Source organism: Panthera leo, chromosome A2 (assembly GCF_018350215.1).
Source record: "Panthera leo isolate Ple1 chromosome A2, P.leo_Ple1_pat1.1, whole genome shotgun sequence".
Classification (NCBI taxonomy): Eukaryota; Metazoa; Chordata; class Mammalia; order Carnivora; family Felidae; genus Panthera; species Panthera leo.
Window position 1 is genome coordinate 160,033,542 of NC_056680.1, and position 18,967 is coordinate 160,052,508.

The following is an 18,967-nucleotide window of genomic DNA, read 5'->3' on the forward strand; positions in this document are numbered from 1 at the left end:
TTGGGTCTGAACCGTGCTCACCTCTGGGTTTTAGGCAAGTCTGGAGGACTGGAAGGCAAGACCTCCATGACTTTATTGCATATGGAACCCAGGAGGCTTCTGGGAATGAGCCAGCTCCCACATTTGATCGGCCATGTTGGGAGCTCTGGCTGTCAGGCCATGTACTGTATGGAATGCCTACCTCTCTCATCTCTACCTTACCATGACCCCAGGGGATAGTAACTCTTAGTACCCTATTTTAGTCGTAAGGAAACCAAGACCTACAGGTGTTGCCCGACGTCCCCAAAGTAACCCAGCTGGCGAGTCAGAGCCGGGTGGCCATCCTAGTCCGTCAGACAAGCTGTTCCCCGCCATGCTAAATGGCCCCAAGAAGGACGCACAGCTGACACTGACCTGCTGCGAATCTACGCAAAGAGCAGTTTTAAGGACCTTTGTCACGGTGCCTTATTAAACCCAGGAAGCTCTCGTATGAGTTTCTTGCGGCTGCCGTAACAAATTAACCACCAACTTGGTGGCTGAAGAAAAACAAAAAGGGGTTCTGTCACATTTCTGGAGGCTGGAAGTCTGAAATCAAGGCATCAACAGGGCCACGCTCCCTCCAAAGGCACAAGGGGAGGCTCCTTCCTTGCTTCTTCTGGCTTCAGGCGTCCCGGCTGCTTCTGGAGTTTGTTCACACCACCTCCAGGAGGCTTTCATTTTGAGATTCTTAACGACTTCCATCTTGGAAGCCTCACTTTCCAAACAAAGACACAGTCTGGTGTTCCAGATAGATGGCGCCACGCAACGGTCCACGTCCAACGAGCCTCCTGGCAGCGGAGGCCTCGGAGCCCAACGACAGCCCTGCAGGGTCTGGACGCGGCATCAGAGCCAGAGAGGAAGAAAACGGCAGGTGCCACCTGGGGGCCGAATCCCAACAGCAAACCCGTGTACGGCGCTTGGGGGTGGCAGGCACTGTGCTAAATAAACACTTCGCTCGTGTGATCTGCACAACTCAGTGACAAACGAGGAAACTGAGGCGAGGAGCATGGATTACCTCCCCGGAGTCAACCTCGGGTCGTCTGGCTCTGAAACCCACAGGACCACAGAGAGGCCCGTGCGCAGAAGCACGGGAAAGACCACCTCCTGAGAGCTCTCAGTCCTAGTTGGGGTGTGGAGGGGGTGAAGCGAGAACGGGGAACCCCACAAGAATGACGGGGAGACCAGCAGACACTTTTTTTTTTTTTTTTTTACTCCTAATGAGACCCCATTTTTGCCCCCTGGACCTGTACGACCTGAGAAACACTGTGTGTACTTTAACCAGAAGGAATTTGAAACTAAGAATTTACAGTGCTTTCCGTGGCCGAAACCCACCAGACCCTCAGCCCCTCTCAGTCGTGCATTTAGGTGTTTCTTGAAAGCGTGGGCCACCTAATCATCAGAGGTTTCATAACACCAGGAATCCTGTCCTGTAACTGTTGTTAATTCTCCTACAGCCTCGTTTTCAGGGCATGTGGGATGCCTGCCCGAAGTTGTATTTTTCTTTTTTTTTTTAATAAGAAAGGTGTGATGCTTTGTATAGTTCGGACTGATCATGTTCTCTGTCTCGAAACGCAGAGAAACATCCCGCGATTCTCTACCAAACATTGAATTGCAAGGAAAAAGTAGTTGCGTCACCGCGCCACTAGATGGCAGACTCCCACAGCGTGAGGCACGCGTACTGGCCGAATACATTCCTAGCTGCAAGATTTTTTAAAAAATGTATTGAAAATTCAGTACTCACTTCACACAGAATCGAGACAGCGTTTGTGAAAGTGACAGGATTCCTTAGGGAAGGATGATAGGATAAAATTTTATGTAAAATGGAAGAAAATTTTAACCCACACCTACCCCACCCCCGAAAGATCAATAAAATTAGTGGGACCCAAGAGGATTTAGAGAAAAGGAAATAGATTGTTTATCTGCTCGCAGCTGGGCTTTAACTAGCAATGTCTTTGGATGGGAGAAAGGGAGTTTTATGATGCTTCTGCAGCTCCAGAGGACATCCTTTCTCTCTGAAAGTGACAGCCTGGGTACCTTTGGCACTCAGGGGTCCACTCTCATGTCAGACCTTCGCCAGGAGGTGGCAGTCAGCAGGCATTGATCTGCACCACTAGGAAGCGTGGCAGTCATTTTCACTAAAGACACAAAGTCTTCGTCTATACTAATAATCCATTTTATAATATCTATAAATACAATATAAAATTCATATAATATAAACATAATATTCGTTTGGCAGAGTTATCGTAGTGATTAGAAATAATGACTTCCATACTGCTGTCCCGTTATTATGAAGAGCTGCGTGGTCCTGGGCAGGTCGCTTCACCTCCCAGAGCCTCAAAATCCTTTCATGCAAAACAGAGTTGAGCCTGGATGCCACCCCAGAGAACACGGCTCAGGCTGTGCCTCTCCTTTTCCATGAGGCCTTTCCTGACCAGACTCCTGAAAATTTTAACTCCCTGGGGCGTCTGGGTGGCTCAGTCGGTTAAGCGTCCAGCTTCGGCTCAGGTCGTGATCTCTCGGTTCGTGGGTTCGAGCCCCGCACCGGGCTCTGTGCTGACAGCTCGGAGCCTGGAGCCTGCTTCACATTCTGTGGCTCCCTGGCTCTCTGTCCCTCCCCGGCTTGTTCTTTCTCTCTCTCTCTTTCTCTCTCTCAAAAGTAAATAAACATTAAAAAAAAAACAAAACCTATAACTCCCTGCACTGCCCACCCCAACCCAGTATTCCCTCTCTCCTTTCATTTTTCTCTGTAGCTCTCAGCCCCATGAAGCAAAATATTTGATTCCCTTATTGGTGCACCGTTTCAGCTTAGTGGAAGTGAGGGAGGGTCACTGTCTGGTTCTCAGCTGTGGCCCCAGCATCCAGGACAGTGCCTGGCGGGCGGTAGGCACACCATAAAAATTTGTTGCGGGAACGAACAAATGACACCTGCCTCAGACAGCTGCTGGAGACTTAAATGAGTTTATCTTTGCAAAGCTTAGTGAGATGTCTGGCACACAGTAGGTGCTCAGCGAATGGTAGTTAGTGTTATTACTTGTGTGTCCTTGGCACGGGACTTCATCTCTCAGAACCTTAGTTACCGTATTTCTAAACGGGCGTAATAACCAGATGCCAGGTTTGCTACAAGGATTAAATCAGAAGACGCATATAACTCAATGGCTGGTACGTGACCCTCCGTCAGGGCTGTGTCAACAGAGTCAAGGCTACGGCAAGTGGCAGCCCTGGGTCTGGGCATGAAAGGGATAAAGCGATCAACTGTATGAGAAGATGACGAAGTCCATTGTATTCACTTTCTGGTCTGTCGGCCAAAGCAAATGGCCACACACATGATGACTTAAAGCAACAGAAACTCCTCTCACAGGCTGGAAACCAGAAGTCCAAATCCAAGGTCAGCAAGGCCATCTTCCCTTTAAAAGATCTAGGGGGAGACTCCTCGCCTCTTCCAGTTTCTGATGGTTCCTGGCCTTTCCTGACTTGTGAGTGCCTCTCTCCATGCTCTATCTTCATTCCACACGGCCTTCTCCTCTTCTCTCTGGGTGTCTCCCCTCTTTGTGTCTCTTATGATGCTTCTTGTTGGGTCTCAAGCCCACTCCGATAATCCAGGATAACCTCATCTCGAGATCCTTAATTTATTACATTTGCAAAGACCCTATTTCCAAATAAGGTCACATTCACAGGTATGGAGGCCAGGAATCGGGGGACTACTATTTTAAAGCGGCCACATGCATCCTTGGATAGCCATTACTTGAAGAAATTTCAGAAACAAAGCAACAAAGCACCGGAGAGCTTAAGCCCTCTGCATTTGCTATTCATGAGGTCTAAGAGACAGAGTCTCAGATGGTGGTCACTTCTGGAAGCCACAGAACCTCGTCTCCACCAAGGTCTCTGGCCTACCCACGGGCTGCGTTCCAAAGCAGTGTTTGAAATTCACAATGTGTTTCCCCAGAGAAACGATGTCATAAATGGAGGCTAAGTTCTGAGGCACATCCATCTACAAGAAGCATGGACGCTTTGTAAATGCATTTGAACCTGCATACATGTGAACTTCACGATCGTACTGAATATCGTTACAACGCTAACAATTAAAGATTGAAAGTGACAAAATTAAATAGGAAATAATTTTGAGGGGCGCCTGGGTGGCTCAGTCAGTTAAGCATCTGACTTCGGCTCAGGTCATGATCTCATGGTTTGTGGGTTCAAGCCCCACGTCAGGCTCTGTGCTGACAGCTCAGAGCTTGGAGCCTGCTTCGGATTCTGTGCCTCCCTCTCTCTCTGCCCCTCCCCAAAACACTCTCTCTCTCTCTCTCTCTCTCTCTCTCAAAAATAAGTAAACATTAAAAAAAATTAAAGAAAATAATTTTGAATCTTAAATAGTAATCCATATTTACTTAGAGGAGGACAAGGCGATGGCTGGATTTTTGATGGAGACCCTAAAGGACTTGAAGGATGAGGTCACGATTCTTGTCTAGTTTAATTTCCCGCTTTATAAGTTCCCTCCGTCTCATGTTGCTGTATGATGAGTGGCACTCTTACACCTGCAAGCCAATTATGAATCAAGTTGGCAGAAGGAAGAAGCAAGGAGAAATTTTCCTGAAACAACTCATTAACTCCCTTATGCAAAACATTTCTCTGTAAATATTCTTAAATTTTATGCATACACAATAATATCACTTGATCATAATGACAGCTTTGTTCTTCCTCTATGATTCTTAAAGATTTTATTTCTTTTTCCTGTTTTACTGGTCTTGGTAGGCCCATTAGCACAATGTTGAACCAAAACGATGATAGTGAAATCCTTATCTTGATTCTGATTTTCAAGGAGATACTTTTAATATTATGCCTGTAACTATTCGGTTTTGCTGCAGGGGTCTTTTTGATTTCTGCCAATACTCTTTATCAGAATAAAGCAGTTTGCTTAAAGGCCAAGAAGGCTGAATTTTACTTATGTTTCGGTTTTTCATCAAAAGATGCTGAAATTTTTTTTAACTTTTAAAGTTTTTTAAACTTTTTGAGCTAGTTATAAATTCATGTGTAGTTGTAAGATACAATAGAAGTTCTGTGCACCCCTCGCTGGGTTTCTCTCAATGGTATATTCTTGCATAACCACAATGTAATATAACAACCAGGAAACTGACATTGATACAATCAATCTGATTATCTTTTTTTTTTTAATTTTAGAGAGACAGACAGAGTGGGGGAGGGGCAGAGGGAAAGAAAGAGACGGAATCTTATAAGTAGGCAACATGCTAGGCAATCCTGTGAGCCTGGGATCATGACCTGAACTGAAATCAAGAGTCGGATGCCCCACTGACTTAGCTAACAAGGCACCCCTATAATCTAATTACATTATGCAGCTCACCTGTCTTTTTTTAAATGAGGTCAGCACAACTCTAATACCAAAACTTGACAGCTTATAAGAAAATCATAGACCAAAGAGAACTATATAGGCCAATATCTCTCATGAATAAAGACACAAAAAGCCTCAACAAAATATTAGCAAACCGAATCCAACAACGCATTAAAAAAAATCATTCACCGTCAAATGAGATTTATTCCTGGGTTGCAAGGGTGGTTTGATATTCACAAAACAATCAATATGATATATCACGTGAACAAGAGAAGGGATAAAAACCATACGATCATTTCAATAGATGCAGAAAAAGCATTTGACAAAGTACATTATCCGTTCGTGATAAAAACCCTCTGCAAAGTAGGTCTAGAGGGAACAGACCTCAACATAATAAAGGCCATCTATGAAAAACCCACAGCCAACATCATACTCAATGGGGAGACACTAAGAGCCTTTCCCCCAAGGTCAGGAACAAGACAAGTATGTCCACTCTCGCCACTTGTATTCAACATGGTCCTGGAAGTCCTAGCCACAGCTATCAGACAACATAAAGAAATAAAAGGCATCCACGTTGGTAAGGAAGAGGTAAAACTCTCACTATTTGCAGATGACTTAATACTATCTATAGAAAACCTGAAAGACTCCACCAGAAAAACTGCCAGAACTGACAAATGAATTCAGTGAAGTCACGGGATACAAAATCAATGCACGGAAACCCAGTGCATTTCTATACGCTAACAACGAAGCAAAAGAAAGTGAAATTAAGAAAACAATTCCATTTACAACTGCACCACAAATAGTAAGACACCTAGGAATAAACTTAACCAAAGAGGTGAAAGAGCTATACTCTGAAAACTATAAAACACTGATGAAGGAAACTCAAGATGACACAAAGGAATAGAAAGACATTCCATACTCACAGGTTGGAAGAACCAATACCGTCAAAATGTCTACTACCCAAAGCAATCTACAGATTTAACGCAGTCCCTATCAAAATACCAACAGCATTTTTCACAGAACTAGAACAAAGAATCCTAAAATTTGTATGGAGCCCAAATAGCCAAAGCAATCTTAGAAAAAGAAAAAGAAAACTGGAGGCATCACAATTCGAGTTTATGTTATTTTACAAAGTGGTAGTAATTTTCAAAGTATGGTACTGGCATAAAAATAGACACATAGATCAATGGAATAGAATAGAAAACCCAGAAATAAACCCAATTATATGGTCAATTGATCTTCGACAAAGAACGCAAGAATATCCAATGGGAAAAAGGCAATCTCTTTAATAACGGTGTTGGGAAAACTGGACAGCAACATGCAAAAGAAGGAAACTGGACCACTTTTTTTCACCACACACAAAAAGAAACTCAAAATGGATTAAGAACCTAAATGTGAGGCCTGAAACCATAAAAATCCTTGAAGAGAACACAGGCAATAATTTCTCTAACATTAGCCATAACAACACGTTTCCAGCAAGGGAAATAAAAGCAAAAGTAAACTATTGGGACTACATCAAAATAAAAGGCTTCTGCACAGCAAGGGAAACAACAAAACTAAAAGGCAACCAACTGAATGGGAGAAGATATTTGCAAATGATATATCCAATAAAGGGTTAGTATCCAAAATATATAAAGAACTGATACAACTCAATACCAAAACAAACAAACAAAAACAAAATCAACAACAGCAACAAAAACCAAATAATCTGGGACGCCTGGGTGGCTCAGTCAGTTAAGCATCTGACTCTTGATTTCAGCTCAGGTCAGGGTCTTGTGGTTCGTGAGATCACGCCCTGCATTGGGCTGTGAACTGGCAGTGCAGAGCCTCTTGGGATTCTCTCTCCCTCTCTCTCTGCCCCTTGCATGCACGTGTGCACTCTCAAATTCATAAACTTAAAAAAAAATCCATTTTTAAAATGGACTGAAGACACAAACAGACACTTCTGCAAAAAAGACACACAGATGGCCAGCAGACACATGAAAAGATACTCAACATCACTCATCATCAGGGAAATACAAATGAAAACCACAATGACAGGAGCATCTGCGTGGTTCAGTTGGAGGGTCCTCAAAAAATTAAATATAGAACTACCCTGGGGCACTTGGTTGGCTCAGTCAGTAGAGCATGGGGCTTTTGATCTCGAGGTCATGAGTCTGAGACCCATGTTGGGTGGAGAGATTACTTAAAAAAAAAAAAATAGAACTACTATGATCCAGTAATCACACTATTTACCCAAAAATACAAAAACACTAATTCAAAGGGATACATGTGCCCCCCTCTGCTTATCACAGAATTATTTACAGTAGCCAAACTATGAAAGCAGCCCAAATGTCCATCCCTAGATGGATAGAGATGTGGTGTATATTACCAAAAAAAATCACTCAGCCATAAAAAAAGGATGAAATCTTGCCATTTGCAACGACACGGATGGACCTCAGAGTATAATGCTAAGTGAAATCAGTCAGAGAAAGAAAAATACCGTATGATTTCACTCATATATGGGATTTAAGAAACCAAAAACAGACAACAACAAAAACAAGCAAAGGGGGAAAGAGAGGGAGAGATACAAATCAAGAAACAGACCCTTGCTTCTAGAGAACAAACCAGAGGGTGGGGGGTGGGGGTAGATGTAATAGGTGATGGGGATTCAAGAGTTTGCTTATCATGATGAAAAAGAGAAAGTTATCGGCCAGTATACCTCATGAACACAGGTGCCACATTCTGATCCCATTGGATCCAGCAATAATACTTTCTGGAGTTTATCCTAAGGAAGCCCTCTTAGAACTGCATAAAGATTTAAGTACAAGGCTATCCATCACAGCATTGTTATTTGTTCTCTTATTTGTTAATTTTTTTAAGTTTCTTTATTTATTTTGAGAGAGAGCACAAGCCGGGGAGGGGCAGAGAGAAGGAGAGACAGAATCCCAAGCAGGCTTCACGCCATCAGCACAGAACCCGATGTGGGGCCCAAACCCATGAACTGCGACATCATGACCTGAGCTGAGATCGAGTCGGATGCTCGACCGACAGCACCACCCAGGCGCCCCTGTTAATTTTTTAATTGAGCTTTTTAAAATTTGGAGGAACTGTAGATTCAAGTACCCTTGTAGCAAAGAAGGAGAGATCCCATGAACCCTGTATCCCAGTTTCCCCCCAAAAGTAACATCTTGCAAAACCCTCATACGACATCACAACCAGGATGTTGACACTGATACAGTCAAAGTCGTTTGGAATATGCAGATTAAAGTCATTTGGGATATGCAGATTAAAGTCCTTTGGGATATGCAGATTAAAAAGGGGCTCGGAAATCAGAATTTTTTTTTCACTCAGGACTACTTTCTGTGCTGCATTAATGTGAAATTAAGGAGCATCTCACCCTCAAAAGCTAGGAGGGAACAAGGAATAAAGTTTCAATCTGCCCTTTCACTGTATCCACTCTGGAGCGCATTTCTTTTATTTATTCAGCATTTGCACATACTATTTAAATATCTTCATAATACGTCCTGGGTTTCCTTTTCTGACCAAGAAAACAAGCGATCGGGAAGACTCAACCTCACCCATCTGGTCGGTTAGAACCATTCTCGAATTTAGATATCCCCACGGCATCTAAAGTCACCACAAACAATACCATTTCAGTCCTAGTGGGATGGATCCAGGCTTTGCAACATGCCAAGTACGTCTTCCAGATTCACCACTTGAGCTGACAACTTGAACCAGGAGATACAGTACGTACTGTTATGAGTGTATCATGCTTGAAGGTAAGTTTTTGCCTTTGCCCTTATTTTAAAACCTACATAAGGACGTTCCCACACACACACACACACACACCGCCCCTCTCTGCCCCTCCCCCCCTTGCTCTTGCCCTCTTCTCAAAAATAAATAAACATTTAAAAAATAAAATAAAATACAGGGCGCCTGGGTGGCTCAGTTAAGCGGCCGACCTCGGCTCAGGACATGACCTTGCAGCCTGTGAGTTCGAGCCCCATGTCGGGCTCTGTGCTGACAGCTTAGAGCCCACTACGGTTCTGTGTCTCCCTCTCTCTGCCCCTCCCGCCTCGCACTCTGTCTCTCCAAAGTAGCATTAAAATTTTTTGAAATAAAATAAAATAAAATTTCCTTTCTTCAGTACCAAAGACCAGAGGCTTATCACTGACGTCCAGCTGATGTCTGTGGGTGGCACCTGGGCGCAGTCTCTTTCGGCTCATGTGTAGATGCTTTCCATCAGCACCGCCCCAGTCACACGGTCTGGTCTATGTCATTCACAAAATAGCCAATAATGCAATTTTTAAAACTTCTTTTCCTGTGCTGTGAGTTTTCAATGATAGGCGGAATAAAGCACCATCAAATGCTTCTGCCCTACGCCTTCTATTCAGCCCTGACTCATATTTTATACACAGCAAATTTGTCCGACCACCAAGCAAAACTGCTGACGTGCTCTTTCATATTTTATGCCACATGAGTTATGTGACGTCCTGCAGACTCACCTGAAACAGGACTTCGGCCAATAGCTCGTTATGCTTGTTCCCTGAGCACCGACCTTGGTGGCGTTCATTTTAATAGCTGGTCCAACAAGCTCGTACACGGCTGTGTTGATTAATAACACGCCTGGGTGGTTCAGTCGGTTGAGCGCCCCACTTCGGCTCAGGTCGTGATCTCCTGGTCTGTGAGTTCAAGCCCCGCGTCAGGCTCTGTGCTGACAGCTCAGAGCCTGGAGCCTGTTTCAGATTCTGTGTCTCCCTCTCTCTCTGCCCCTCCCCCGCTCACGCTCTGTCGCTTCTCTCAGAAATAAACATTAAAAAAAAAATAAAAATAATACGCTAGCTACAAAAGAGCGTGACTTCGAACGAAGTCAATTAGTTTTGTTCCCTTCTCCATCTTTAGTAATGAAATTCATTTAGTTCGTGCTGCAAGGCATAATTATGTCCTTTGGGGAGTGAAAATAAAAACTTAGTTGATTAGGTGGTCGCCATGCTTTGTTAGAAAATGGCATGAACACATGAACCACTTTGTGTTACTACTGGAAAAGTTATGGAAGAACATTGACAGGGAGAAGGTGGCAAATGGTCCGATAAAATCGCGCATTTTGATATCTCGCGTTGCATTTCCCACCTGCACTTCTTTCTTATTTGGTTCCAAGAATCATCCCACGCACAGACACCTTTTTCCCAGTTCACGCAGATACACATTCCGTGGTTGCACGTTCACTATTCACGTTTATGTTGTTATTCGCAGCTATTAATATTTGCATTTCCATTTGAAGCCCTTTTGAATCATCGAGCCATTGTTGTGCATGGAGACGATGACATAATCGAATATGCAAATTTAACAAACAATTAGAAATCACGTGGGAATATACTGGAGGCACATCGCCCATGGTTACGTGAGGCTAGCTGGCAGGAGCTGAGCAACAGATTCCCTCCACTGTATGCCCCACCCATATATTCACTTTCTCCCTCTCTCAATACTCAAGGTCACGGTGGGTACAGCAAACACCTCTCTGAAAAGGCCTGCCAGGCACCTAGTGAATTATCAACCAACGTGGTAGTGATTATAGAGAAAGTGGCACTCACAAGCTGAAAAGCTGAGATGTCGCCTACAAGGAGAGGTGGGAGAGTGGCAGAAATGGACATGAACGTCAAGAGCCTGACCCAGCCTCTTCCGGGGAGAAGGCAGTCAATCAAGCGGAGAGAAGTGCTTTGGAGCCTGATGGACGCAGGCTGAGTTCCCCGAGGTTGCTGAGCAGAACTTCTTGTGCTTTTCTCCAAGTAACCACGATAAAACCAGAAATGCTCACACATTCATTTTAAAGAGACAGAAAGGATATGTAAGGGCATTCACCTCCAGTGAAGCAAACCAATGTGACACAAGCAAATAACTATTGAAGAAAATTTCCAAGAAGGAAAGAATCAGAAATCCCCGCATCAGGACTAGGCACTCACCCTTGTACCCCAAATTTGAAGAGGGCTGCGGGGAGGCAAAAGACCCAATAATGGAAATAAATAATATTTTAGTGCAAAAAAATCTACAATGAGAAAAATGAAATTTTAAACACAGGACCCACATCAATAAGAAAAAGGATAAGAATCATGTGATCATTTTCAACAGATGCAGAAAAAGCATTTGACAAAGTATAACATCCATTCGTGACAAAAACCCTCTGCAAAGTAGGTCTAGAGGGAACAGACCTCAACATAATAAAGGCCATCTATGAAAAACCCACAGCCAACATCATACTCAATGGGGAGACACTAAGAGCCTTTCCCCCAAGGTCAGGAACAAGACAAGGATGTCCACTCTCGCCACTTGTATTCAACATGGTCCTGGAAGTCCTAGCCACAGCTATCAGACAACATAAAGAAATAAAAGGCATCCACGTTGGTAAGGAAGAGGTAAAACTCTCACTATTTGCAGATGACTTAATACTATCTATAGAAAACCTGAAAGACTCCACCAAAAATCTCCTAGAACTGACAAATGAATTCAGTGAAGTCACAGGATACAAAATCAATGCACAGAAATCCAGTGCATTTCTATCCTCTAACATCGAAGCAACAGAGTGAAATTAAGAAAACAATTCCAGGGGCACCTGAGTGGCTCAGTTGGTTAAACGTCCAACTTTGGCTCAGGTCATGATCTCACAGTTCATGAGTTCGAGCCCCGCGTTGGGCTCTGGGCTGACAGCTCAGAGCCTGGAGCCTGCTTCGGATTCTGTGTCTCCCTCTGTCTGCCCCTCCTCTGCTTGCACTCTGTCTCTCGCATGGTCTCAAAAATAAATAAACATTTTAAAAAATTAAGAAAACAATTCCATTTACAACTGCACCACAAATAGTAAGACACCTAGGAATAAACTTAACCAAAAAGGTAAACCCTGATGAAAACACTGATGAAAGAAACTCAAGATGTCACCAAAAAATGAGGGGCGCCTGGGTGGCGCAGTCGGTTAAGCGTCCCACTTCAGCCAGGTCACGATCTCGCGCTCCGTGAGTTCGAGCCCCGCGTCAGGCTCTGGGCTGATGGCTCGGAGCCTGGAGCCTGTTTCCGATTCTGTGTCTCCCTCTCTCTCTGCCCCTCCCCCGTTCATGCTCTGTCTCTCTCTGTCCCAAAAATAAATTAAAAAAAAAAAAAAAAAAACATTGAAAGATGTCACCAAAAAATGAAAGACATTCTATACTCACAGGTTGGAAGAACCAATATTGGTAAAATTTCTATACTACCCAAGGCGATCTACAGATTTAATGCAATCCTTATCAAAATACCAACAGCATTTTTCACAGAACTAGAACAAAGAATCCTAAAATTTGTATGGAACCATGAAAGACCCCAAACAGTCAAAGCAATCTTGAAACAGAAAAACAAAATGAGAAGTATCACAATTCCAGAATTCACATTATATTACAAAGTGGTAGTAATTTTAAAAGGATAGTACTGGCATAAAAATAGACACATAGAATAAACACAAATGGAATAGAATAGAAAACCCAGAAATAAACCCACAATTATACGGCAAATTAGTCTTCAACAAAGGACGCAAGAATATCCAATGGGAAAAAGACAATCTCTTCAACAATGGTGTTAAGAAAACTGGACAGCAACACGCAAAAGAAGGAAACCAGACAACTTTCTTACACCATACACACAAAAAAACTCAAAGTGGATTAAGAACCTACATGTGAGTTGTGACTGGGTAGCTCAGTTGGTTAAGCGTCCAACTTCGGCTCAGGACATGATCTTGTGGTTTGGGTGTTCGAGCCCTGCATCGGGCTCTGTTCTGACAGCTTGGAGCCTGGAGCCTGCTTCAGATTCTGTGTGTGTCTCTCTCTTTGCCCTTCCCCTGCTCGTGCTCTATCTCTCTCTGTCTCTCAGAAATAAATAAATGTAAAAAAAAAAAAAAAAAATGGGAAGACACAGACATTTCTCCAAGGAAGACATCCAAAGCCAACAGACACATGAAAAGATGCTCAGTATCACTGATCGTCAGGGAAATGCAAAGCAAAATCACAATGAGATATTGAATAGCTAAAATCAAAACCATAAGAAACAAACGTTAGCAAGGATGTGGAGCAAAAGTCACCCTTGTGCACTGTTGGTGGGAAGGCAAACTGGTGCAGCCGCTGTGGCAAACAGGATAGAGGTTCCTCAAAAAAATTAAAACTAGAACTACCCTATGATCCGGTAATTGCACCACTGGATATATACCCCCAAAATACAAAAACACGAAGTCAAAGGGATTTATGCACCCCTCTGTTTATTGCACTATTATCACAATAGCCAAACTGTGGAAGCAGTCTAAGTGTCCATCCATAGATAAATGGATAAAGATTAGATGTGGTATAAGGGGACACGTGGGTGACTCAGTCAATTACGCATCCGACTCTTGAGCTCAGCTCAGCTCTTGATCTCAGGGTCACGAGTTCCAAGTTGGTAAATGAGCCCATGGGTTGGGCTCCATGCTGGGTGTGGAGACTACTTAAAAAAAAAAAGGGGGGGCGCCTGGGTGGCTTGGTCGGTTGAGCGTCCAACTTCAGCTCAGGTCATGATCTCACGGTCCGTGGGTTCGAGCCCCGCGTCGGGCTCTGTGCTGACAGCTCAGAGCCTGGAGCCTGTTTCAGATTCTGTGTCTCCCTCTCTCTCTGCCCCTCCCCTGTTCATGCTGTTTCTCTATGTCTCAAAAATAAATAAATGTTAAAAAAAAAATTTAAAAAAAAAAAAGATGCGATATACCTATGTACACACACACACACACACACACACACGCCCAGGAATATTATTCAGCCATAAAAAAGAATGAAATCTTGCCATTTGCAACAACATGGATGAATCTAGAGAGTATAATGCTAAGCAAAATAAGCCAATCAGAGAAAGACAAATACCGTATGATTTCATTCATGGGTGGAACTTAAGAAACAAAACAAATAAATACAGGGAACAGGGAGAGACGAACCGAAAGACAGACTCTAAACTCCAGAGAACAAACTGGGTGTTATCAGAGGGGAGGTAGGTGGGGAGATGGGCGAAAGAGGTGATGGGGAATAAGAGGACGCTTATTTTGATGAGCGCTGAGTAGTATGTGGAATAGTGGAGTCATTACAGCATACGCGTGAAACTAATTTAACACTGTATGTTAACTACACTGGGATTAAAATTTATGAACACATGCATACATCCAGGACTAGTATTACTGATTTTTCCTCTTGTCTCAAGCTCTAGTCTGCCTCAGCCGGCACTGATTCTACGTAAAAGCCATTTTCTCCCGCCCCGGCTGGCTTTCTCGGCCACTCCATCACAGCCCGGCTCACTCTTCCTAATTCTCCACGAGACAGTGACTGTTACCATCATGCTTAATCCCAGCTCACAGGGCCAAGGTTCCTTCATCTGTTCTTACAAATGCAGTTTCTTCCTCCCCCCATGATCCTCTAGGTCAACAATCTCTGCGAGAGTGAGCCTCCTCCCAGGTAGTTCATACGCACATTAGCATTTGCGAGTTTTGATTCTAGAGCCTTCTGTTCCTTTAGCTTTCTTAGCATGGGCACCGAAAAATTCCCGTTTCCCTTAGCTGATTGAGAAATCGAATTTTGCCAAAGGAACATTAACTAGAAGACAAAGGGGAAAACAAAAACACGTTAATGACCGTGCGAAAGCGTGAAGACAGATGATTTTGCAGAGCGCAGACTCCTCCAAAGAAAACTCATACTGATGTAAGTGTTCCCAGATTATTCAGCTTTCTGGTACTTTCCTCCCTCCGTCCAATCTCCAAAAAGAAAAATCTTCAGAGATGTTCTGCAAAAGTGGTATTTGATGCCCAAATAAGTTTGGGAACCATTGCATACTCTCACTTCCCCCTGAAAATTTAAGGGATGCCTGGGTGGCTCAGTTGGTGAAGCACCCGACTCTTGATTTCAGCGCAGGTCATGATCTCACAGTTCGTGAGATTGAGTCCCTCAACAGGCTCTGAGCTGTCTGAGGGGAGCCCACTTGGGATTCTCTCTCTTCTCTCTCTCTCTGCCCCTCCCCCCGAAATAAATAAACTTTAAAATTCACATCAGTATGAAAAACTGCATCAATAACAAAATTAGTTTATCTTTGCTTAACCTAGGATTTTCAAATGTTAATATTCTCACACCGACTCTTTTTAAATTAATTAAAAATTAACATCACCATCGTCATCGTCACCAGCCCTGGGCATTACTTTTTTTTAATTTATAAATTTTCTAGGAAGGAAGGGCATCTCATTGTTTTAATGTGCATATCTTTTGATTCCTAATGAGGTTGGAGAGGTTTTCATTAGACTGTGACCACTGTTATGTCTTGTAACCATTTGTGACTTAGTCAAGTTTTTATTGTCCTCTTACTGGAGTATTTACCTATTCCCAGTTTGCATGAGTGTGTTATGTAATCGGGACTTAACTCCTGTGTCACTTACATTGGAAACATTTTCCCTGGTTCTTCATTTACCTTTAATTTGGCTTAAGGTGCCTTTTGGTATATAAAAGTTTTTCATTTTCATGTAATCAAATCCACTGGTCTTTCTTCTTGTGGGGAAAATCTTACATGCTTAGAAAAGTCTTCCTTTCATCAAGATCTGGTAACGTCTGATAAATATCTATACATATTTCCTTCTGGGCCTTCGCTGGTTTCATCACGTACATTTACCTCTTTAATGAGTATGAAATTTGTGTGGGTATAGGGTGTAAGTTAGAGAGCCAACTTAATTTATTTGCAAATATTTAATTATTCTACTATCTTTGTTATTTGCTCCATATAGGTCCTTCATGTTTAGAAGATTATTTCCAGATAGTGTAGATTTTTGCTGCTAGTGCAAGGAAGATTTTTTATTTCTATTTTTTTAATTTCTATTTACTAATTGGCTTTTTTTTTAAAGAATAGAAGCTATTATTTTTTTTGAGACACTAATTTTGTAACAAGCAAGCTTACTAAACTTTCTAATTTTGAGTGGTATATCAGTCATCTGTCTTGGATTTTCTAGATATAAAATTATATCAATTACAATAATGATAATTTGCTTCTTCTTGTCTAATCACTCTGATGTTCCCTTTTATTGTTTTATGCATTCACTGAAACATTATTTTTTTAATGTTTATTTACTTTTGAGAGAGAGAGAGAGAGAGTGAGTGGGGGAGGGACAGAGAGAGAGGGAGACACAGAATCCGAAGCAGGCTCCAGGCTCTAAGCTGTCAGCACAGAGCCCGATGCGGGGCTCGAACCCATGAACCGTGAGATCATGACCTGAGCCGAAGTCAGACACTTAACTGACTGAACCACCCAGGCACCGCTTCCCTAAAACATTATTAAAGAGTTAAATAAAAGTTATAATGGGCTATCTCATTTCTGATTTTAATATAAAATATGAAATATTTATTGACTGCCTGTTGTGTGTCAAGGACTGTTCTAGGTACTGGGAATACAGTAGCAGACAAAGAGAATAAAAACTTGAGCCTTCATATGTTTGCAATTCTAATAGTATTTGTACTTATTTTAAGATAGATCATTCTTTATAGAAAGAATTTTTGAACATCCAGAATTCTCCATAGATTCATGGATTGTCTCATGTGGCCTTGGCTTTCTGATATGTAGAAGTGTTCACCCATAGAAAAGACACCTCTATGCAGGAATGTCCTGGAAACGATTCCAGCATTGGACGGACGGTTGGGAGAGACTGTTTCATTTAACAAGCAATTATTAAGCATCTGTCATCTGCTAGCTATAAGAGAGATAAATAGAACATTCTCTGCCCTTCTTGGTTTCAGAATGTAGTCGGGGACACAGTCGTATGGACAAATAATTGTAGTCATGGGAATTGTGGGATAAGGGTGGTTTAAATAGAGTTATTCACAAACATGAAAAGAGAAATGAATAGTTACCTCGCTCATATGAGAAAATGAAGGTGGCATTCCAAGACTAAGATACAGCATGTGCAAAGTCAAGATCATAATAGAACATGTTCATGGTTAACTACAATGTTTCCGTGTCACTGGAGCACAGAAGTTCCCTTGGAATCCTGAGATTATATTATCCACTGTTAATATAAATGTTGTTGATGTTAATACATATATTATTCATTGTTACACGAACGCGTGGGGTGTTGTAGTTCAAATTCCTTACTAAGCTTCTTTTCTCAGAGTCTTACTATGCGAGCCTACGTGGTAAATCTCTAATTATGAAATATTTGCTTAACACATACAAGCTATTTGCCTTTAAGAGGAGTTACAGAGTATGAGGTAGCTAACAAAACAGGAAAAATATACAAAGATGATTGAAGTCAAAATTCTAAATCAAAACCACATTGAAAGAGGCCAACAAATGTATCAGTCATTTGGATGTGTGTGTCCCCAAAGTACATTCTGTGGAACTGAAATGGTGGCCGCCGGTAGCTGGGGGTAAGGGACGTCAGTAGTTACTAGTTACAGAAAGTTTGGGAAAATGGAAAAATGTTCGGGAGATGAATGGTGAAGGTAGTTGCACAACGCTAAGGTACTTAATGCCACTAAAGGGGACACTTGTTAAGATGGTAAATTTTATGTTAGGTGTACGTTTTATCACAATAAAAAATATACACGCTTTATGGACCACCAATACCAAGAAGAGTTCATAGATGTTCTAGGGGGGAAAAGGGTCTTCTCCTCAAATAAACTGGGAGAAAGTTGGACTGACGTGACATAGGCTTGTTTTCTACAGACTTCTCTGAGCCTTTTGTATATGAATACGTATGGTGAAATGTGGTATCCGGGAATTCCCAATTGTATGTCAGCGCAGAGTGGGGCTCACTTTCACGGAGCCCGCTCAAGGCGACGCTGGTATAGGGAATAGGATATCTACTATGACTGATTATTAAATCGACTGTCGTTTTTTTCTTGACAGCTGAAACAAGAAAATATAACCAGTTATAGCTCAGAAAAGGAAGCAAACATTTTTCTTTTTCTTGTGCAAAATACTTAAAAGAAGTGATTATGTGATCCTTCTATGAAAAAACAAAGCATGGGACACCTGGGCGGCTCAGTCAGTTGAGTGTCTGACTTCAGCTCAGGTCATGATCTCACGGTTCTGAGTTCAAGCCCCGCATCAGACTCACCACTGTCAGTGCACAGCCCGCTTTGGATCCTCTGTCCCCCCTCTCTCTGCCCCTCCCTGAGCCGAAGTCAGACACTTAACCCACTGAGCCACCCAGGTGCCCCAGGGTTTTCATATTTTGCTACTTTACGTTATGCTGTCCCTTTCTTCATAATTTTCAGTTATCACTTTTTTGCGATAGGGAACATAAAGACAGTATTATGACGGTTTTTGTTATAATTGCTTCCAGAAACGGAAGGATAACAGTCCAGTATCTATGCTGATTTTAAATATTCTCCCATCTGAGATGCATCCAGAGTCAGCTTTTAATTGCTGCCTCTGATAAACTTTACCTATCATCACTTCCCCAAATTCTCTGACAAATTAGCTTGGAAACTCCCATTCGAAACAATCATTCTTATTTCTGAGCCTTTCCGACAGACCAGGCTGGCTAATTGTGTCATGATGTATTGCTGTAATTAGGCATCTTGACAGGAAAGAGACGTGTTTATGTTCCTAGCTAACATGCCCTGCTAG

The 18,967-nt window shown here is 42.5% G+C and overlaps 1 long non-coding RNA gene across 1 annotated transcript in view; it reads right to left on the reverse strand.

The window, feature by feature from the left end:
* Positions 1 to 4,433: 4,433 nt before the first annotated feature.
* The window catches only part of LOC122212953, a 75,754-nt gene continuing 61,220 nt past the window's right edge, over positions 4,434 to 18,967 (reverse strand). The window contains exon 3 of the long non-coding RNA XR_006199372.1: positions 4,434 to 4,550. This is a non-coding gene — a long non-coding RNA (uncharacterized LOC122212953). The remainder of the gene's footprint in view (positions 4,551 to 18,967) is intronic.